Source organism: Oncorhynchus nerka, linkage group LG20 (assembly GCF_034236695.1).
Source record: "Oncorhynchus nerka isolate Pitt River linkage group LG20, Oner_Uvic_2.0, whole genome shotgun sequence".
NCBI classification, from domain to species: domain Eukaryota; kingdom Metazoa; phylum Chordata; class Actinopteri; order Salmoniformes; family Salmonidae; genus Oncorhynchus; species Oncorhynchus nerka.
Genome location: NC_088415.1, coordinates 35,824,628 through 35,848,202, shown reverse-complemented (window position 1 = coordinate 35,848,202; position 23,575 = coordinate 35,824,628). Strand labels below are relative to the sequence as shown.

General features: G+C 45.0%; 1 pseudogene; it reads left to right on the top strand.

Moving 5' to 3' along the window:
• The first annotated feature begins 185 nt into the window (after positions 1 to 185).
• Positions 186 to 19,435, top strand: LOC115101664 (opsin-5-like; annotated as a pseudogene).
• The last annotated feature ends 4,140 nt before the right edge of the window (positions 19,436 to 23,575 follow it).

Genomic DNA, 23,575 nt, shown 5'->3' with positions numbered 1-23,575 from the left:
ATAGGGAGGGGACAAAGAGAGAGAGAGAGCGAGAAAGAGAGAGGGTGAGAGCGGGGGAAGAAGAGGGGCAGAGACAGAAAAGAGAAAGAGGGGGAGAGAGAGAGAGACAGTCAGTAAAATAATGAGAGAGAGACGGGAGGAACAGAGTGAGAGAGTTGTATAGTGGAGGGAGAGAGAGGGGTAGGGGAACGGTGGTACTTTGATTCGTCAGTGACACTCAGCGCCTCCCAGTCAGTGTTATGCTGATTTCTCTCTCTCTCTCGTTCTCTGGTTACATTAGCATCACCCTGGCCTTTTCTTCCTGGCTGCACTACAATGACCCACTGCGTCTCCAAGGAAATGTGTGCAGGCAAATGTACTGTCTGTATGTATGTATGAATGAATGAGTGTGTCTGTTAATGCAATCCTGGCTTTCCACCTGGCCTTCATGAGTTTATCTGAGGACACACATCTCCTCCCTGGAAGGTAGGTACCATGGGCAGACATGGTATGGGGCTGCATGGTGTGGGGCTTTAAATTAAGGGAGGCTGTGGAAATGGCTGCATGGAGGATTCTGTCTGTTTGCTTTCAGTTCAGTGTTGGGGATTAGAGGATTACAGGGCTGGTTCATGGGGATCACTGTTGTTGACGCAGCTACATGACCTTACAGGTTTTAGCTGATGTTATTTTATTGGACTATTTTAGTGTAGGGATAGTGTACAGGCATGACATTTGATATAGGGGAACCACACATGTCGTAGAGAGAATGTAATTTGTTATGCTGCATGTCTCTGTCTTTTGCATTTCTGTATGTCTGTCTCCCGCACTTGTGTTCTCTCAAAGATGTTATATTGGTTAGTTTGTTACTGTTTAAGTGTATTTGACACATCACCTGATGTGATGTTGTTGTCAGGGAAATGGCTGAAAAAGCAGCATTCAAAAGTGTGACAGCAGTGTTGTATGTGTATATGTACTGTACATGGAGGCTATCTAACAAGGTTGAAGCGCTATCTGGAGTAGATTTAAGTGACTGTTTTAGATTGAAATGTTCTGCATTGTGGGTCTCTACTGATTAGATGAAGGCAACAATGTCACCCCTTCTCCTCATGTGTCAAGCTGGACTTTTGTTCAGATCACAAATAATGTATTGCATCTTCCCGCAACAGCTTATAAAAGTCTATGATGTGATTTGGCACTCTGGCAAATCCCTGGTTTCCAAAGCTATAATGATGGAAGATAAACTCAAGGCTTTATTGACCATTTTCCAAGAACTGCATCAAATTAAGGCAGAGATGAGGTCAGGGAAGTGAACGACACGGTAGATCTTGGTATTGAGTTACCCTTGATGTCTGCTCGTCTCTAAAGCTCATTCAGTACCATGGAGTCTAACCTACACAGGGGCCTTTGGTATAAACTGGTGTGTTAGACGAGTCTGGTGTGTTAGACAGAGACCGAAGACCGAGTGGTGTGTTAGACATTGGAGACCGATGCAAAGAGACTCCAGAAAGGGGTCCTAAATGAGACTGGTGTGTTAGACCGAGTCTGGTGTGTGAGACCGAGTCTGGTGTGTTAGACCGAGTCTGGTGTGTGAGACCGAGTCTGGTGTGTGAGACCGAGTCTGGTGTGTGAGACCGAGTCTGGTGTGTGAGACCGAGTCTGGTGTGTTAGACCGAGTCTGGTGTGTGAGACCGAGTCTGGTGTGTGAGACCGAGTCTGGTGTGTTAGACCGAGTCTGGTGTGTTAGACCGAGTCTGGTGTGTTAGACCGTCTGGTGTGTTAGACCGAGTCTGGTGTGTTAGACCGAGTCTGGTGTGTTAGACCGAGTCTGGTGGACCGTCTGGTGTGTGAGACCGAGTCTGGTGTGTTAGACCGAGTCTGGTGTGTTAGACCGAGTCTGGTGTGTTAGACCGAGTCTGGTGTGTGAGACCGAGTCTGGTGTGTTAGACCGAGTCTGGTGTGTGAGACCTGGTGTGTGAGACCGAGTCTGGTGTGTTAGACCGAGTCTGGTGTGTGAGACCGAGTCTGGTGTGTTAGACCGAGTCTGGTGTGTTAGTCTGGTGTGTGAGACCTGGTGTGTTAGACCGAGTCTGGTGTGTTAGAGACCGAGTCTGGTGTGTTAGACCGAGTCTGGTGTGTGAGACCGAGTCTGGTGTGTTAGACCGAGTCTGTCTGTGTCTGGTGTGTTGAGACCGAGTCTGGTGTGTTAGACCGAGTCTGGTGTGTTAGACCGAGTCTGGTGTGTTAGACCGAGTCTGGTGTGTGAGACCGAGTCTGGTGTGTGAGACCGAGTCTGGTGTGTTAGACCGAGTCTGGTGTGTTAGACCGAGTCTGGTGTGTTAGACCGAGTCTGGTGTGTGAGACCGAGTCTGGTGTGTGAGACCGAGTCTGTGTGTGAGACCGAGTCTGGTGTGTTAGACCGAGTCTGGTGTGAGACCGAGTCTGGTGTGTTAGACCGAGGTGTGTTACCGAGTCTGGTGTGTGAGACCGAGTCTGGTGTGTTAGACCGAGTCTGGTGTGTTAGACCGAGTCTGGTGTGTTAGACCGAGTCTGGTGTGTTAGACCGAGTCTGGTGTGTTAGACCGAGTCTGGTGTGTTAGACCGAGTCTGGTGTGTTAGACCGAGTCTGGTGTGTTAGACCGAGTCTGGTGTGTTAGACCGAGTCTGGTGTGTGAGACCGAGTCTGGTGTGTTAGACCGAGTCTGGTGTGTTAGACCGAGTCTGGTGTGTTAGACCGAGTCTGGTGTGTGAGACCGAGTCTGGTGTGTGAGACCGAGTCTGGTGTGTGAGACCGAGTCTGGTGTGTTAGACCGAGTCTGGTGTGTTAGACCGAGTCTGGTGTGTGAGACCGAGTCTGGTGTGTTAGACCGAGTCTGGTGTGTGAGACCGGTGTGTTAGTCTGGTGTGTGTGAGACCGGTGTGAGTCTGGTGTGTGAGACCGAGTCTGGTGTGTTAGACCGAGTCTGGTGTGTGAGACCGAGTCTGGTGTGTTAGACCGAGTCTGGTGTGTTAGACCGAGTCTGGTGTGTTAGACCGAGTCTGGTGTGTGAGACTGGTGTGTGAGACCGAGTCTGGTGTGTGAGACCGAGTCTGGTGTGTGAGACCGAGTCTGGTGTGTTAGACCGAGTCTGGTGTGTTAGACCGAGTCTGGTGTGTTAGACCGAGTCTGGTGTGTGAGACCGAGTCTGGTGTGTGAGACCGAGTCTGGTGTGTGAGACCGAGTCTGGTGTGTGAGACCGAGTCTGGTGTGTGACCGAGTCTGGTGTGTTAGACCGAGTCTGGTGTGTGAGACCGAGTCTGGTGTGTTAGACCGAGTCTGGTGTGTTAGACCGAGTCTGGTGTGTTAGACCCGAGTCTGGTGTGTTAGAGACCGAGTCTGGTGTGTGAGACCGAGTCTGGTGTGTTAGACCGAGTCTGGTGTGTTAGACCGAGTCTGGTGTGACCGAGTCTGAGACCGAGTCTGGTGTGTTAGACCTGGTGTGTTAGACTGTCTGGTGTGTTAGTCTGGTGTGTTAGACCGAGTCTGGTGTGTTAGACTGGTGTGTTAGACCTGGTCTGGTGTGTTAGACCGAGACCGAGTCTGGTGTGTTAGACCGAGTCTGGTGTGTTAGACTGAGTCTGGTGTGTTAGACCGAGTCTGGTGTGTTAGACCGAGTCTGGTGTGTTAGACCGTCTGGTGTGTTAGACCGAGTCTGGTGTGTGAGACCGAGTCTGGTGTGAGACCGAGTCTGGTGTGTGAGACCGAGTCTGGTGTGTGAGACCGAGTCTGGTGTGTTAGACCGAGTCTGGTGTGTTGAGAGACCGAGTCTGGTGTGTTAGACCGAGTCTGGTGTGTTAGACCGAGTCTGGTGTGTTAGACCGAGTCTGGTGTGTTAGACCGAGTCTGGTGTGTTAGACCGAGTCTGGTGTGTTAGACCTGGTGTGTTAGACCGAGTCTGGTGTGTTAGACCGAGTCTGGTGTGTTAGACCTGGTGTGTTAGACCGAGTCTGGTGTGTTAGACCGTCTGGTGTGTTAGACCTGGTGTGTTAGACCGAGTCTGGTGTGTTAGACCGAGTCTGGTGTGTTAGACCGAGTCTGGTGTGTTAGTCTGGTGTGTTAGACCGAGTCTGGTGTGTGAGACCTGGTGTGTTAGACCTGGTGTGTGAGACCGTCTGGTGTGTTAGAGACCGAGTCTGGTGTGTTAGACCGAGTCTGGTGTGTGTCTGGTGTGTGAGACCGAGTCTGGTGTGTGAGACCGAGTCTGGTGTGTTAGACCGAGTCTGGTGTGTTAGACCGAGTCTGGTGTGTTAGACCGAGTCTGGTGTGTTAGACCGAGTCTGGTGTCTGGTGTGTTAGACCGAGTCTGGTGTGTTAGACCGAGTCTGGTGTGTGAGACCGAGTCTGGTGTGTTAGACCGAGTCTGGTGTGTGAGACCGAGTCTGGTGTGTTAGACCGAGTCTGGTGTGTGAGACCGAGTCTGGTGTGTTAGACCAAGTCTATTTATTTCACTGGTGTGTGAGAAAGTTGTTTGACTGGTGGTTGTTTTTAGACACAATCATTTTAGACTTGTCTGGTGTGTATTTATAGGCCTGGGGTGAGACCGAGTCTGGTGTGTGAACCGAGTCTGGTTTGTGTTTATTGACAGATGGAGATGGAGTCTGGTGTGTGTTAGACCGAGTATGTATGGAAATGTTTAGATGCACCTGGATGTGAGAAAAGACCGAGTCTGTATGACAGGGAGAGGAGGAGACCGAGTCTGGTGTCACAGACCGAGTCTGGTGTATGTGTGAGACCGAGTCTGTGTGTGTCTGGTGTGTGTCTGGTGTGTGTCTGTGTGTGTGTCTGTGTGTGTCTGGTGTGTTAGACCAAGTCTGGTGTGTGTTAGACCGAGTCTGGTGTGTTAGACCGAGTGTGTGTCTGTGTGTGTGTGTGACCGAGTCTGGTGTGTGTGTGTGTGTGTGAGACCGAGTCTGGTGTGGAGTGTGTGTGTTTAGATGCAAAACATTAGGAATATGTGTGAGTTGGACCCCCTTTTGTCAGAACAGAATCAATTGTGTTGGCCCATGGACTCTGGTGTGTCAGAACAGAATCTGGTGTCAAGACCATGGAGCTGTTGTTAGACCGAGTCCACGGGATGCTGGCTCGTGTTGACTCATGCTTCCCACAGTTGTGTCAATTTGGCTGGATGTCCTTTGGGTGTCCATATCTTGATACACACAACATTCGTCCTCTGAATGGCACAAACACAATCCATGTCTCAATTGTCTCAAGGCTTAAAAATCCTTATTTAACCTCTCCTCCCGTTCACTGATTGAAATGGATTTAACAAGTGACATCAATAAGGGATTACAGCTTTCACCTGGCCAGCCTGTCATGGAAAGAACAATGTGCTTCATGTTTTTTTTTTGTATTATTTACCTTTATTTAACTAGGCAAGTCAGTTAAGAACAGATTCTTATTTTCAATGACACCCTAGGAACAGTGGGTTAACTGCCTGATCAGGGGCAGAACGACAGATTTGTACCTTGTCAGCTCGGGGGTTTGAACTTGCAACCTTCCGGTTAATAGTCCAATGCTCTAACAATGCTCTAACCACTAGGCTACCCTGCCGCCCAACATTAACTGTTCAGAGGAGATTGCGTGAATCAGGCCTTGAATTGCTGCAAAGAAACCACTACTGAAGGACACCAATAATAATAAGAAGAGACTTGCTTGGGCCAGGAAACATGAGCAATGGACATTAGACAGGTGAAAATCTGTCCTTTGGTCTGATGAGTCCAAATGAGATTTTCTGTTCCAACCGCCATGTCTTTGTGAGACGCAGAGAAGGTAAACGGAGGATCTCTGCATGTGTAGTTCCCACTGTGTATAAGGTAGTTGTTTTGAAATTGTTAGATTACTTGTTAGATATTACTACATGGTCGGAACTAGAAGCACAAGCATTTCGCTACACTCGCATTAACATCTGATAACCATATGTATGTGACCAATAAAATTTGATTTTAATCCAAGGCCCACTTAATCAGCATGGCTACCATAGCATTCTGCAGTGATACACCATCCCATCTGGTTTGCGCTTTGTGGGACTATCATTTGGTTTTCAACAGGACAATGACCCAACACACCTCCAGGCTGTGTAAGGGATATTTGACCAAGAAGGAGAGTGATGCTGCATCAGATAACCTGGCCTTCACAATTCCTGACCTCAACCCAATTGAGATGGTTTGGGATTAGTTGGACCGCACAGTGAAGGAAAAGCAGCCAACAAGTGCTCAGCATGTGTGGGAACTCCTTCAAGACTGTTGGAAAAGCATTCCTCATGAAGCTGGTTAAGAGAATGCTAAGAGTGTGCAAAGCTGTCATCAAGGCAAAGGGTGGCTACTTTGAAGAATCTCAAATATAAAATACTATTGTAAGAGGACATTAAGAGGAGAGCAACTATTGTAGTTGTCATCAACTTCCAGTTAGAAACCAAGGAAAAGTTGTGGAATCCTACAGTAGAAACACATTTACTTTGTGGAGGGAGTACACAGATCAATTCTGTATGGCATTGAGTAATGTTTTTGTGGACCTCAAATCCAATTCTGATGTAATGCATTGGTAAGTCTCTTCGAGGTTCATTCATGTCCCTATTTTTATTTTTGAGTAATTCCTCTAACTCATTCAATTGATAACAGCCGGGCGGACCCGAGCATTTCTGCATCCATGCAACAAAAAAATCTAACTCACTGCTCATTTCATTTTAAGGAGCTTTTCAGAATTTCATTTTAAGGAGCTTTTTGTGGATGAAAGCACTTCAAAGCCCCCTGTTTTTCTTGACATGCAATTTATGACGACAAGACTATTGACCAATAAGTTCACATGCTAACGTGGAGGAGAAGCCATGCAGAATATTCAGATGTGAGATGTAGCCTAAATGTGAAAGAGACTCAGTGGTATGAGAAGAGGCAGTTTTTGAGGACTGGTAAGATAAGGCATTAGGTCTCAAAGCCCATGCAGATCATGTGTTTACAATTATCTCATTTGAAAGCGACATCAAGGCACATGCATCCTTGGCAACCAAAGGGTTGATCTCCAGGTCATATTTAGATTCATGACTACATTTACTGCATCTAAATGTTTCATATGCGGACAGAAACCAATTCCCAGCTAAGTCAAGGCATAGGCTATACACAGCAAATACAAGTCAACAAATACTTCCTCAGTCAATATGGGCCGTGTCTTCATACCTCATCTAACTGGCTTTGGTTTGATCCACGCTTCTGCAAGGGAAAATGTACAGAATGAAAGACATCCAGGCGAACAGTGTCATATGATTACCGCCTGAAGTTAAGCTCTTTACTTAACAGTTAGCCTAGATGGAAACACAGTTTAAAGTTTTTTTTTTCTTCATATGCATGATCTGCAATTATAATCGTGTCATCGCTCACATGCTCATTTATACGGCAAATGCCTTAAATGTAATTCAGACTGTACATGGCCACCACCATGCTACAACAGACACTGATCCCACCAGTTATCTCCCGAGTCAAGACCATCACACAGTACGAGTGACATTTCTAGTTAAAGTGGAGTCCTGCAGTATGTCGCAGACTAAATAAATGTAACTGAGGGAGAACACAGAATGTGTGAACATTTGACTGACATCCAGCCAACAATAAGAGGAGAAACAATAAGAGGAGAGCATCCGACAGACATGGTCAGACCACAGCGTTTAGTGTCTGGAACTTTGTCTCTCTGGAAATCAAACCACTGAAGTGTTTTGCCTTCAGATAATATTCACAACCTTGGACTTATTCCACATTTAGTTCTGTTACAGCCTGAATTTTACACACAATACCATGTCAAAGTGGAATAATGTTTTTCTAAATCTTTGCATGTTAATTAAAAATGAACAACTGAAATGTCTTGAGTCAATAAGTATTCAATCACTTTGTTATGGCAAGCCTAAATAAGTTCAGGAAGTAAAAATATGCTTAACGAGTCACATAATACGTTGCATAGACTCACTGTGTGCAATAAGTGTTTAACATGGTTTGTGAATGACTACCTCATCTCTGTACTCCACACATACAATTATCTGCAAGGAAGGTCCCGTCGTTGAGCAGTGAATTTCAAAAACAGATTCAACCACAAAGACCAGGGAGGTTTTCCAATGCCTCACAAAGAAGGGCACCTACTGTATTGGTAGATGGGTAAAATAAAATAAAAATGCAGACTTTGAATATCCCTTTGAGCTTATATCCCTTTGAGCTACAAAGAGACAGGCATCCTTCCTAACTCAGTTGCCGGAGAGGAAGGAAACCGCTGGGGGATTTCACCATGAGGCCAGTGGTGACTAAAACAGTTACAGAGTTTAATGGCTGTGATAGGAGAAAATTGTGAACGGATCAACATTGTAGTTACTCCACAATACTAACCTAACTAACAAAGTGAAATAATATTCCAAAACATGCATCATGTTTGTTACAAGGCACTAAAGTAATACTGAAAAAAATGTGGCAAAGCAAATCCCTTTTTGGCCTGAATACAGTGTTATGTTGGGGAAAAAAGGGAGATACATAAAGGAATAGATACAGTATTAAAAATAACACAGTAGTGTCAATTGTAAATCATTGACTTCTGATATTTGTGCAGGCCATCTAAGTTTGGACATCTAAACTGGATCTGTGGAAGTGTCTCAAATGGCAACCTATTTCCTATATAGTACACTACTGTTGACCAGGGCCCAGTATTGCACTAAATAGGGAGTAGGGTGCCAATTGGGACACATCCTGTGTTTGTCACTATCCAGGTCACCCAGTACACTAGAACTGACCAGAGCAGCTGTTCAACTGAACTCAAAGACACATTATCTTTGGCACAGTTCAGCTGGTCCCACAAAAAACAGATTAGCCACAGTTGACCAACGTCGCAGTTCAGCCGGTCAACTAGTGGTAATACAGCTTTCCAATGTGGTGACAAGCATTCACGGATGCACACACACACGATCACGCATGAGCTGTACTCACACATGCACACACACGCACACACACACGTACTCTCTCTCTCACACACACACACACACACACACACACACACACACACACACACACACACACACACACACACACACACACACACACACACACACACAGCTGAGGGTGTTCTGGTACTCATACACTGTTACTAGTGAGCATGCCTATTTCTTGGAAAAACACAGCGAGTAGAACAAGGACATCCACTGTAGCGCTGTCAGTGGAAAAGATGGTTTGTTTGAAAGTGATGACACACATTGGTCTGTAACGAAGCTTTCCAATTTACATTCAACATGTTAAAAAAGTACCAAGGGGTTTGGTTTGCATGAAATCAAAAAACAAAATCTGAAATATTAATGTCAGGTTCTTTTTGAAGTAGTATCATAACATAGTTCTTATTGGTGTCTGTTTGAGTAGCGAAGCCGGGCTGTCTATTTCTTTGAAAGAAGAAGAAAGGAACACCCTCAAGTCTCTTTTTTCTGTGGGCGGGACAGCTAACTTCCTGCTATTTAACACGGTGTATGTTAAGTAGGTCAACGATGTGAACTCACTGTTCCTTGTGCGGTTTAAATAAAGAATGCAGACGACACACAATTAATCTTCTCCTTTCCCCCTTCTGATGACCAGGTGGCGAATCGCATCTCTGCGACTTACAAATTGGTGCATTCACCTTATGACATCCAGTGGAACAGTAGTGCATCTAAATCTTTTAGGGGGATGAGAGGGATTACTTTATCCTATCCTAGGTATTCCTTAAAGAGGTGGGGTTTCAGGTGTCTCCGGAAGGTGGTGATTGACTCCGCTGTCCTGGCGTCGTGAGGGAGTTTGTCATTTAGCAGACGCTCTTATCCAGAGTGACTTACAAATTGGTGCATTCACCTTATGACATCCAGTGGAACAGTAGTGCATCTAAATCTTTTAAGGGGGAGGGGGGGTGAGAGGGATTACTTTATCCTATCCTAGGTATTCCTTAAAGAGGTGGGGTTTCAGGTGTCTCCGGAAGGTGGTGATTGACTCCGCTGTCCTGGCGTCGTGAGGGAGTTTGTTCCACCATTGGGGGGCCAGAGCAGCGAACAGTTTTGACTGGGCTGAGCGGGAACTGTACTTCCTCAGTGGTAGGGAGGCGAGCAGGCCAGAGGTGGATGAACGCAGTGCCCTTGTTTGGGTGTAGGGCCTGATCAGAGCCTGGAGGTACTGAGGTGCCGTTCCCCTCACAGCTCCGTAGGCAAGCACCATGGTCTTGTAGCGGATGCGAGCTTCAACTGGAAGCCAGTGGAGGGAGCGGAGGAGCGGGGTGACGTGAGAGAACTTGGGAAGGTTGAACACCAGACGGGCTGCGGCGTTCTGGATGAGTTGTAGGGGTTTAATGGCACAGGCAGGGAGCCCAGCCAACAGCGAGGCAGTAATCCAGACGGGAGATGACAAGTGCCTGGATTAGGACCTGCGCCTGTGTGAGGCAGGGTCGTACTCTGGGATGTTGTAGAGCATGAACCTACAGGAACGGGCCACCGCCTTGATGTTAGTGAGAACGACAGGGTGTTGTCCAGGATCACGCCAAGGTTCTTAGCGCTCTGGGAGGAGGACACAATGGAGTTGTCAACCGTGATGGCGAGATCATGGAACGGGCAGTCCTTCCCGGGAGGAAGAGCAGCTCCGTCTTGCCGAGGTTCAGCTTGAGGTGGTGATCCGTCATCCACACGGATATGTCTGCCAGACATGCAGAGATGCGATTCGCCACCTGGTCATCAGAAGGGGGAAAGGAGAAGATTAATTGTGTGTCGTCTGCATAGCAATGATAGGAGAGACCATGTGAGGTTATGACAGAGCCAAGTGACTTGGTGTATAGCGAGAATAGGAGAGGGCCTAGAACAGAGCCCTGGGGGACACCAGTGGTGAGAGCACGTGGTGTGGAGACGGATTCTCGCCACGCCACCTGGTAGGAGCGACCTGTCAGGTAGGACGGCGTGGGCCGCGCCGGAGATGCCCAACTCGGAGAGGGTGGAGAGGAGGATCTGATGGTTCACAGTATCGAAGGCAGCCGATAGGTCTAGAAGGATGAGAGCAGAGGAGAGAGAGTTAGCTTTAGCAGTGCGGAGCGCTCCGTGATAGAGAAGAGCAGTCTCAGTTGAATGACTAGTCTTGAAACCTGACTGATTTGGATCAAGAAGGTCATTCTGAGGAGATAGCGGGAGAGCTGGCCAAGGACGGCACGTTCAAGAGTTTTGGAGAGAAAAGAAAGAAGGGATACTGGTCTGTAGTTGTTGACATCGGAGGGATCGAGTGTAGGTTTTTTCAGAAGGGGTGCAACTCTCGCTCTCTTGAAGACGGAGGGGACGTGGCCAGCGGTCAGGGATGAGTTGATGAGCGAGGTGAGGTAAGGGAGAAGGTCTCCGGAAATGGTCTGGAGAAGAGAGGAGGGGATAGGGTCAAGCGGGCAGGTTGTTGGGCGGCCGGCCGTCACAAGACGCGAGATTTCATCTGGAGAGAGAGGGGAGAAAGAGGTCAGAGCACAGGGTAGGGCAGTGTGAGCAGAACCAGGGTGTCGTTTGACTTAGCAAACGAGGATCGGATGTCGTCGACCTTCTTTTCAAAATGGTTGACGAAGTCATCTGCAGAGAGGGAGGGGGGGGGGGAGGAGGATTCAGGAGGGAGGAGAAGGTTGCAAAGAGCTTCCTAGGGTTAGAGGCAGATGCTTGGAATTTAGAGTGGTAGAAAGTGGCTTTAGCAGCAGAGAGAGAAGAGGAAAATGTAGAGAGGAGGGAGTGAAAAGATGTCAGGTCCGCAGGGAGGCGAGTTTTCCTCCATTTCCGCCGGCTGCCCGGAGCCCTGTTCTGTGAGCTCGCAATGAGTCGTCGAGCCACGGAGCGGGAGGGGAGGACCGAGCCGGCCTGGAGGATAGGGGACATAGAGAGTCAAAGGATGCAGAAAGGGAGGAGAGGAGGGTTGAGGAGGCAGAATCAGGAGATAGGTTGGAGAAGGTTTGAGCAGAGGGAAGAGATGATAGGATGGAAGAGGAGAGAGTAGCGGGGAGAGAGAGCGAAGGTTGGGACGGCGCGATACCATCCGAGTAGGGGCAGTGTGGGAAGTGTTGGATGAGAGCGAGAGGGAAAAGGATACAAGGTAGTGGTCGGAGACTTGGAGGGGAGTTACAACGAGGTTAGTGGAAGAACAGCATCTAGTAAAGATGAGGTCGAGCGTATTTCCTGCCTTGTGAGTAGGGGGAAGGTGAGAGGGTGAGGTCAAAAGAGGAGAGGAGTGGAAAGAAGGAGGCAGAGAGGAATGAGTCAAAGGTAGGCGTGGGGAGGTTAAAGTCGCCCAGAACTGTGAGAGGTGAGCCGTCCTCAGGAAAGGAGCTTATCAAGGCATCAAGCTCATTGATGAACTCTCCGAGGAACCTGGAGGGCGATAAATGATAAGGATGTTAAGCTTGAAAGGGCTGGTAACTGTGACAGCATGGAATTCAAAGGAGGCGATAGACAGATGGGTAAGGGAGAAAGAGAGAATGACCACTTGGGAGAGATGAGGATCCCGGTGCCACCACCCCGCTGACCAGAAGCTCTCGGGGTGTGCGAGAACACGTGGGCAGACGAAGAGAGAGCAGTAGGAGTAGCAGTGTTGTCTGTGGTGATCCATGTTTCCGTCAGTGCCAAGAAGTCGAGGGACTGGAGGGAGACATAGGCTGAGATGAACTCTGCCTTGTTGGCCGCAGATCGGCAGTTCCAGAGGCTACCGGAGACCTGGAACTCCACGTGGGTCGTGCGCGCTGGGACCACCAGATTAGGGTGGCCGCGGCCACGCGGTGTGGAGCGTTTGTATGGTCTGTGCAGAGAGGAGAGAACAGGGATAGACAGACACATAGTTGACAGGCTACACCTGGCTCAAGTACCCATCTGAAATATGACTGAGGTACATTAACCATACGAAGTTCTGTGTGTTGTCATGACATGATCAGTCAATTCAGACAACCAACCCATTTGATAACATCTGTCAAGTAACACGTAACATTGTTGCCTACATGTACCTGAATATATCGGAGAGGGCTGTTATGTAACCATGTGAAACATAATGACAAGTCACTCTATTGGAAATTGATATTCAGGTCAAGGGGAAATGCAAGGAATAATGAGTTCTGTGGAGCGCTTCCAACCAGACTCAATTACTGAGCATCATTATGTTATATAGCCTTGCTTCTACGGCACCGATGTTGTAATAAATGATGAATATTTCCTAGAGTTGTGGTGGTAGAACTACACTACCAGTCAAACGTTTGGACACACCTACTCATTTAGTGGTTTTTCTTTATTTTTTACTATTTCCTACATTGTACAATAATAGTGACGTGTTAAACAAATCAAAATATATTTTATGTTTGAGGTTCTTCAAAGTAGCCACCCTTTGACTTGATGACAGCTTTGCACACTCTTGGCATTCTCACAACCAGCTTCATGGGGTAGTCACCTGGAATGCATTTCAATTAACAGGTGTGCCTTGTTAAAAGTTAATTTGTGGAATTTATTTCAGTTGTGTTGTTTAAGACATCAGTCAATCTGGAACATTTTAAGAACAAAAAACATTTGTGTTATTTCATAGTTTTGATGTCTTCACTACTTTCTACAATGTAGAAAATAGTAAAAATAAAGAAAAACCCTTGAAATAGTAGGTGTGTCCAAGCTTTTGACTGATACTGTATGTCTTGCTGTGTAAGGTATTGAAATACTTATTGGAGCATGGCTACAGGTTCGAGGACTCTCTGTATGACTGAATGAATGTTGACCTAAATGTTTATCTTTAACTAAATTCCCTGGGCACGTCAAATGAGGTAGCAGATTTAGTTTGATGACTGTGTTGGGTTGCATATAAAACCATACTGTAATGTGCAATGCATTGCTGTCTTCTCGTTTAGGGAAAATCTGTCTGCACATAAGATGTGACACACTTGGCTTGTCTCACACTTACACCCTCATCATCATGCCAACACATTGTTAACGCTTTACATTAGGGTATAACTTATAAAGGGTTTATAAGTAGCTTATAAACTGTTAATAATTTGTTTATAGATAGGCAATCAATCCTTATTCATTTGGTTACTAAATATGGAAAAATAAGCTAACTTCGTAGCCTACATAAGGAGGGATGCTTGAGGGCCATGAATGTCTAGGGAGATTAGAGCCTCTGGAGGAAGGGGCGGGCGGCCCATTCAGAACACGAGTGGTGTTCAAGACCCTTTGTGCTTTTCTTATTTCCTGGCTTTAATTTGATTTTTTATTTAGCTTTTCTCTGTCTGCATAATACAAACTCAATTCCTCAGCAGGAAGCATTTCCATGTGGACCGCTCAGGTCTCTGAAGTGGCTCTGTCCAGCTCCTCTGCATGACTCATAACATGGAACGTGTGTCTCTGATATAATACTGTAGCTAGTCAGGCTTTATTAGCAGAGGGACTGCAGGCTTCTCCAACATCCCTCACATCAACCGTAACAGACATGTCCAATAACCTCTGTGTATCATATAACATCAGTGTGTGCGTAGTGTGTGTGAGGTAGAAAAAAATTCAGATTTACCATCTGCTCAACGCTCTCTGGAGCAACTTTAAGCTCCCATTTATCTCCATCTCCCTCTCTGTCTCTCTCATGAATAATCTTCTCTCTATGGGATATTTGGGTTCAGTGAGATACTTAGACTTTTTGGGCATTCATTTTTAGGTGCCACCGTATCTGCTGTGAAACGTTCAATCTCTCCAACTATATTTCCCTCTGTTGTGCCTTTCTACCGCTTCAAATGCATGCCTTTATCACAGAATCTTGGTCTTTATCTAACAACCCACCTCCTATAGTATATGCCATCCACTCTGCAGAAACTGCAGCATATAACATAATAATGCAGCCTCCTTAACACATCTACTCCAATATACGCCACACACAAACCAGCAGCTGCTGGGTGAAGAGCACACATTCAAACTCTTGGCAGAAGTACAGGCAGTGTCTTGATTCATTGCTCAACACAGCTCTCTGCATAACCACAGTCCCACATCTTGGCCCAATTTGTGTCTCTGTAAATATATTTATTGTAAATACATTTATGGTGCATGGTTTTCAACGGTGTGATTTGACTTCTATTTGTCTCTCCGGAGCAGTTAAATCAGATTAGCCAGAAAGTAGGGCCCTTTTGAAAAAATATGTTAGGCCAATTCATTCTTTTAAAATCTATGTATTTCCAATTCATATATTTTCAATTTTTTTGTTTATCAAAAGTAGACAACTGTAGAGCTAACAACAACAACAAATAGTTTAGGGAAGCCTTTGTTGCTATGCTACTTTCTCACTTCCATTTCCTGTTTGTTTCCCCTCTGATTTGTCCTTTGTCACTCATTCACTGATTATTCAACTAGATGATTCAGAGAGAACTTGTGTCTGTAATTAACGCTAGCAAGCATGACGTAATTACATAATTAATACAATTAACTGCACTAGTGTTTTCTGTAACTAACCGTTACACTCCTCTGTCCTCTCCAGATGGGAAATGCTTCAGACACAACCCTGTTTGTCTCCACAATCTCAAAGGAGCTTGACTTGCTCATGGGCACTTTCTACAGCATATTTTGTGAGTTCCTATTCCATGTCAATGGGTCATATTTACTCATTGTTGATCCAGTCCTTACATGATTCCAAGCGGAGCCAGTCCCAGCCACATGCAGATCAAATAGAAGCGTCAAGGCATTTACCCTCATCCATTCTTAAGAGTACTGTATGATTTTATGGCTGGATATATACCCTGATTTGACATATTCCTAATTCTTCCTCTATGTTTAGGTCTTTATTTACACTGCAATCTGAAAGTATTCAGACCCCTTCCCCCTTTCCACATTTTGTTACGTTACCCCCCCCCCCCCCATTTTTAGAAATGTTTGCAAATGTTTTAAAATAAAAAACACAAATACATGATTTACTTACAGTTGAAGTTGGAAGTTTACATACACCTTAGCCAAATACATTTAAACTCAGTTTTTCACCATTCCTGATATATAATCCCAGTAAACATTGCCTGTTTTAGGTCAGTTAGGAACACCACTTTTTTTTAAGAATGTGAAATGTCATAATAGTAGAGAGATTTATTTATTTCAGCTTTGATTTATTTCATCACATTCCCAGTGGGTCAGAAGTTTACATACACTCAATTAGTATTTGGTGGCATTTCCTTTAAATTGTTTAACTTGGGTCAAACGTTTCAGGTAGCCTTCCACAAGCTTCCCACAATGAGTTGGGTGAATTTTGGCCCATTCCTTCTGACAGAGCTGGTATAACTGAGTCAGGTTTGTAGGCCTCCTTGCTCGCACACGCTTTTTCAGTTCTGCCCACAAATGTTCTATAGGATTGAGGTCAGGGCTTTGTGATGGCCACTCCAATACCTTGACTTGGGTTGTCCTTAAGCCATTTTGCCACAACATTGGAAGTATGCTTGGGGTCATTGTCAATTTGGAAGACCCATTTGTGACCAAGCATTAACTTCCTGACTGATGTCTTGAGATGTTGCTTATATATATCCACATAATTGTCCCTCCTCATGATGCCATCGATTTTATGAGGTGCACCAGTCCCTCCTGCAGCAAAGCACCCCCACAACATGATGCTGTCACTCCCACAACATGATGCTGTCACTCCCGTGCTTCACGGTTGGGATGGTGTTATTCGGCTTGCAAACCTCCCCCTTTTCCCTCCAAACATAACAATGGTTATTATGGCCAAACAGTTCTATTTTTTATCAGACCAGAGGACATTTCTTCAAAAAGTACGGTCTTTGTCCCCATGTGCAGTTGCAATTCGTAGTGTGGCTTTTTTTATGACGGTTTTGGAGCAGTGGCTTCTTCCTTGCTGAGCGGCCTTTCTGGTTCTGTTGATATAGGACTTGTTTTACTGTGGATATAGATACTTTTGTACCTGTTTCCTCCAGCATCTTCACAAGGTCCTTTGCCGTTGCTCTGGGATTGATTTGCACTTTTTGCACCAAAGTACGTTCATCTCTAGGAGACAGAACACGTCTTCTTCCTGAGCGGTATGACGGCTGCGTGGTCTCATGGTGTTTATACTTGCGTACTATTGTTTGTACAGATGAACGTGTTACCTACAGGTTAGTTTTTTTATTTTATACATTTGCAAAAATGTTTAAAAAAATACTGTTTTTGCTTTGTCATTATGGGGTGTGTAGATTGAGTATATTTAAAAAATATATATATATATTTTAGAATAACGCTGTGATGTAAAAGAAAAATGAGGAAAAAGTCAAGGGGTCTGAATACTTTCAGAATGCACTGTAGTTATCCTTCTCTTTTTTTATTTTCATATTTCATTCTCGTTCTCTTATAGGTGTTCTGTCTCTCCTGGGGAATGGCATCTTGCTGCTTGTTGCGTATCGTAAGCGCTTGTCCTTGAAGCCGGCCGAGTTCTTCATCATAAACCTGTCCATCAGCGACCTCGGGATGACCCTGTCTTTATTCCCTCTGGCCATTCCCTCAGCATTCGCTCACAAGTATTTGATATTCTTTCTCTCTTCTTGTTCATGGAACAAAAAAACCCTAGGACATTATCGAGAAAGCATTTTTATTCTATGCTGCAATGATAATGACTAAATATCTCAGTGAAAACTTTTGTCTAACTCTCTTATCTCTCCCCACTGTGTAGGTGGCTGTTCGATGAGATCACCTGTCAGTTTTACGCTATGTGTGGGGTTCTGTTTGGTCTGTGCAGTCTGACCAACCTCACAGCTCTCTCTTGCATCTGCTGCCTCAAAGTCTGCTTCTCTAACTATGGTGAGTTAGATGACATTGGCATATAATCTAACCTTAATTTTTTGTTGTATGTTAATCTCTGAGATGGTGAAGTAGTATGTTAAAACTGATACAATCTAATGTGCCCTTTCGAGATGAATAAAGCACTATTTTATCTTGTGTCAAAATGCTAATTTCTCCTCATTCCTTTTCCCCTTTGTCCCATTTTCCATTCCCAGGCAATAAATTCTCCTCATCCCATGCCTGCTTCCTGGTGGTGGCAGTGTGGTGTTATGCCTCTGTGTTCGCCATCGGTCCCCTGGCACATTGGGGACACTACAGAGCAGAGCCTTATGGCACTGCCTGCTGCATTGACTGGAACGTACCCAACTATGAGCTGTCTGCCCTGTCCTACATTGTCTGCCTGTTCCTCTTCTGCTACGCTCTGCCCTGCACCGTCATCTTCCTCTCCTACACCTTCATCCTGCTGACGGTGCGCGGCTCTCACCAGGCCGTCCAGCAGCATGTGTCACCCCAGACCAAGACCACCAACGCACACGCCCTCATCGTCAAGGTCAGAGTAGCCCTGTGTCAGCAGTCCAGTTCACAACAACAACAGCTCAGGGATTATGTACTTTTGTGTGTGGTTAGACTTGTATAGTTTGCAGGGTCTGTGCCAAAGTTATAAAGCAGACTAAGTCAAGTGATATTGAATATTTATGGCTGTTTATATATTGTGTGTGTTTTTCAACAGTTGTCAGTAGCAGTATGCATCGGCTTCCTGGGTGCATGGAGCCCTTACGCCATAGTGGCCATGTGGGCGGCATTTGGTGACGCCACCCTAGTGCCTCCTACTGCATTCGCCCTGGCGGCCATCTTTGCCAAATCGTCCACCATCTACAATCCTATGGTCTACCTGCTTTGCAAACCAAACTTCCGCAAGTGTCTTTGTCGAGACACATCCACGTTCCGCAATAGGATCTGCAGGGGCAGCCCCCGGCCTGAACAGAAAGACCCATTTGGATCCACATCCCAGAGAAACATCAAGACATGAGTGTCTCAAACGGACAGCCAGAGAGCCACAGGGCATGTTTGCACTCTGCCGAGGATGGAGCACACTGCCACACAGGGACCACTCCCCAGAGGACTGCCCGAATACTGTCAGGCTCCACCTACAGCAATGCGACTGTCAGTCAACTCTCTGCTAAACAACAGGCTCATTTCCTCTAGTAGTGAATCAGAACTGTATCCTACCCTAATCATTCAGGCAGGGATGGAGATGGTCAGGTGGAAAGACATGGCCAGGATGGGAGACAGTAAAATGGCAAAAAAGGATAGGTGGAATTCAGTTCAAGCACACAGGGCAAGATGTCAGTATCTGTGAGAGACTGGCCCATCATGCCTCATCAGCGTTTGCCTCCGCTACAAAACAGTGCATGCATTCCCCTGTGCCATCCATCCCCCCAAACATACATATGTTTTTAGCTGGCTGAGTTACCAGTATTGGCGCTTATTTGGGCAATATTTGTTAATGCCTCCATTCCAGATAGCCATTATTGGCATTACAGCAAGCTGCAGCCAGCCTCAGCATCCCTATAGGGAGAGCCTCAGTCCATTCTGTTCTGACCAAGGTCACTGCCAAAGAACCACAGCTTCAAGGTTGGATATTTTGCAAAAAAAACATATTTCTTGAAATGTTTATGTACGTCGGCAGCTGTTATACTCCGTCTCACTCACCATAACAAACAAGTTGGTCAATGCAAACAACAAATAACATTAAGTTGTACAAGATGCCTAAGGACAAAATTGTTAATTGAAATATTTAAATATATTTATAAAAGAGAACATTTATTGTTATAAGTGCAGTGGATTTATCCAAGGACAATTACATGGCAAGGAGACAGAACCAAATATGAGCCCAATGATCCCACACATTATGCAATGTTCACATCTCTGTCGTGGGGGCTATGATATGAAAATCTTATAGCTAATCACTAAACTCGTCTGGTGATACCGTGCCAGTGTAGTGAGGCCTTTCTCCTGACATTATTTCCAATACATTGTTGATAGTACTGGGTTGTGAAGTAGGCCTAGATTTCCTTTCAGACCATTGTGTTGTGCTGTAGGCTTTGATGTGTATTTGTAATAAGAGAGCCTATCTAGGCTATATTTTCATCATGATGTCCTTATTAAAACTGAAACAAATATGAGGAAATTGCTTTAATTTGCTAATTTTAGAAACAATATGGAAAACTACAAGTCTGGTGCGTGGTTATATTGTTTGAAATGTACCCCTGAGGGTACCACAGGAGGGCATCCATATGTTTCTAGTGTCCTGGTGAGCCTGATTAGGATTACTGGGTTCACCTAGTTTAGGACTATTTAGGTTCCTCTATTGAACTGGGCCGGTTGCTCAGGCCTCTTGTCTTGTTTTGTGTTGTACTCATGTGCACTTGCTTTGTTTTTGTTTTCTGTGAATACTTCAGTAAATGTTCTGTACCCTCACCTCTGCCTGCTGTGTTTCTCTGTGCCTGGGTCCGAGTTCGTACAAGTTATTGTCACATACCTGTTCTGATGGGCAGGGAGGATCAGGCCTGCCTGCTGTGTTTCTCTGTGCCTGGGTCCGAGTTCGTACAAGTTATTGAGTGAGATTTGCTGTGTGAATTTCATTGCCCTAGATGGAAAATGTTACTGTTATAAAGCTAATTCCCTGCAATTGTACATATTTTGACATGGCTTAGAGGTATGACCAGGATGGAAAAGTAAATACAAAAAATAAACCACAGGTCAGGTGTATTCAGGATTCTTTATACATGAAATGTTTGCCTAACCTGAAGTGCTAGGTGTTTGAAAATGTTATTGTTATAACACATTTATCAAATCCCCAAACCTTCAAGAAGAACATCTAATGAATATTAATAATCAGGTGGTTTATTCCTACTAGTTGAATATCCTTGCCATCGTCTTACTCTACATAGACACAATATGATGTGTTTGAGCTCCCCTACCATATCTGCCTAGCATGTGCACAATACTAAAATGTCAATTTATATGTGAATCCTGGAGGATTTAATTTCCAATGCTTATTTGTATGACTTAATCAAAACGTTCCATGAATGGCTGAAAAATACATAGCCTCATATCATTCATTTTCAATGTCCATTTCAGATTTCATTTGTGATTACACTGGCACAATTGGAAAGAAGTGGAATAATAAAATATGTGTGGGGAATAACAGTAGTGTTCTTGTTGACAAGCACAGTAATTACCCTATATTTTAGCCCATTAAGCATGAGTTGTTCCATTGATCCGACTAAATAAGTTATACATTCTCCTGAAGACGAGTATATAAATCTGCCCTTAAACCCCAGCCAAATGTTTATTTAATTGTTGTCGTCCCCCCCTCTAGAATAAAACGTACATGTTAGGGTTCACAATCTGTTTGACAAAATTATTTTCATAGTTACAAATCAGGACACCCTACCAAACTTCGCTGCTAAAACATACTGTAGGTTTGTCTGCTGCCTTTTCGTTGTCACCGCCTAAACGGCAATCATCAAAATGAGGGGACTAATGCAAGTGCTGATTAAATCTACTTTAAATCGATTAATTCCACTACTTTGACCCTATCTGCTCCTGCACCATGCCAACAACCTGGGAGAATGGGACACCACTGTCACGTTCTGACCATCGTTCGTGTGTGTTTTCCTTGTTTTAGTGTTGGTCAGGACGTGAGCTGGGTGGGCATTCTATGTTGTGTCTGGTTTGTCTATTTCTATGTTTGGCCTGATATGGTTCTCAATCAGAGGCGGGTGTTAGTCATTGTCTCTGATTGGGAACCATATTTAGGTAGCCTGTTTTGTGTTGGGTTTTGTGGGTGATTGTTCCTGTCTCGGTGTGTTTGTTGCACCAGATAGGGCTGTTTCAGTTTTTTCACATTTCTTGTTTTGTAGATTGTTCATTGTTCATCTTTATTAAAGATGTTTACAAGTAACCACGCTGCGTTTTGGTCCGCCTCTCTTTCCCCAGAAGAAAACCGTTACAACCACCACTCAACACACCCTGTAACTCTTCTGAAGTCAAATCTTGTATACCCAAACACATCTCTGCAGCTGCCGCCACAACATACATTTTCTGTGATTTATGTTCCATTTCTGCGGTACAGTTGATGACCATTGCTATGAACACTAAGAAGCCAACCTTACTGAAGCATACAGTGGGGCAAAAAAGTATTTAGTTAGCCACCAATTGTGCAAGTTCTCCCACTTAAAAAAAGATGAGGCCTGTAATTTTCATCATAGGTACACTTCAACTATGACAGACAAAATGAGAAGAAAAAAAATCCAGAAAATCACATTGTAGGATTTTTAATGAATTTATTTGCAAATTATGGTGGTAATAAGTATTTGGTCACCGACAAACAAGCAAGATTTCTGGCTCTCCCAGACCTTGAACTTCTTCTTTAAGAGGCTCCTCTGTCCTCCACTCGTTACTTGTATTAATGGCACCTGTTTGAACTTGTTATCAGTATAAAAGACACCTGTCCACAACCTCAAACAGTCACACTCCAAACTCCACTATGGCCAAGACCAAAGAACTATCAAAGGACACCAGAAACAAAATTGTAGACCTGCACAAGGCTGGGAAGACTGAATCTGCAATAGGTAAGCAGCTTGGGTTGAAGAAATCAACTGTGGGAGCAATTATTAGGAAATGGAAGACATACAAGACCACTGATAATCTCCCTCGATCTGGGGCTCCACGCAAGATCTCACCCCGTGGGGTCAAAATGATCTCAAGAACGGTGAGCAAAAATCCCAGAACCACACGGGGGGACCTAGTGAATGACCTGCAGAGAGCTGGGACCAAAGTAACAAAGCCTACCATCAGTAACACACTATGCCGCCTAGGACTCAAATCCTGCAGTGCCAGAGGTGTCCCTCTACTTAAGCCAGTACATGTCCAGGCCCGTCTGAAGTTTGCTAGAGAGCATTTGGATGATCCAGAAGAAGATTGGGAGAATGTCATATGGTCAGATGAAACCAAAATATAACTTTTTGGTAAAAACTCAACTCGTCGTGTTTGGAGGACAAAGAATGCTGAGTTGCATCCAAAGAACACCATACCTACTGTGAAGCATGGGGGTGGAAACATCATGCTTTGTGGCTGTTTTTCTGCAAAGGGACCAGGACGACTGATCCGTGTAAAGGAAAGAATGAATGGGGCCATGTATCGTGAGATTTTGAGTGAAAACCTCCTTCCATCAGCAAGGGCATTGAAGATGAAACGTGGCTGGGTCTTTCAGCATGACAATGATCCCAAACACACCGCCCGGGCAACGGAGGAGTGGCTTCGTAAGAAGCATTTCAAGGTCCTGGAGTGGCCTAACCAGTCTCCAGATCTCAACCCCATAGAAAATCTTTGGAGGGAGTTGAAAGTCCGTGTTGCCCAGCAACAGCCCCAAAACATCACTGCTCTAGAGGAGATCTGCATGGAGGAATGGGCCAAAATACCAGCAACAGTGTGTGAAAACCTTGTGAAGACTTACAGAAAATGTTTGACCTCTGTCATTGCCAACAAAGGGTATATAACAAAGTATTGAGATAAACTTTTGTTATTGACCAAATACTTATTTTCCAACATAATTTGAAAATAAATTCATAAAAAATCCTACAATGTGATTTTCTGCATTTTTTTTTCTCATTTTGTCTGTCATAGTTGAAGTGTACCTGTGATGAAAATTACAGACCTCTCTCATCTTTTTAAGTGGGAGAACTTACACAATTGGTGGCTGACTAAATACTTTTTTGCCCCACTGTATGTGTGATGTGCGTGTGCAGGGG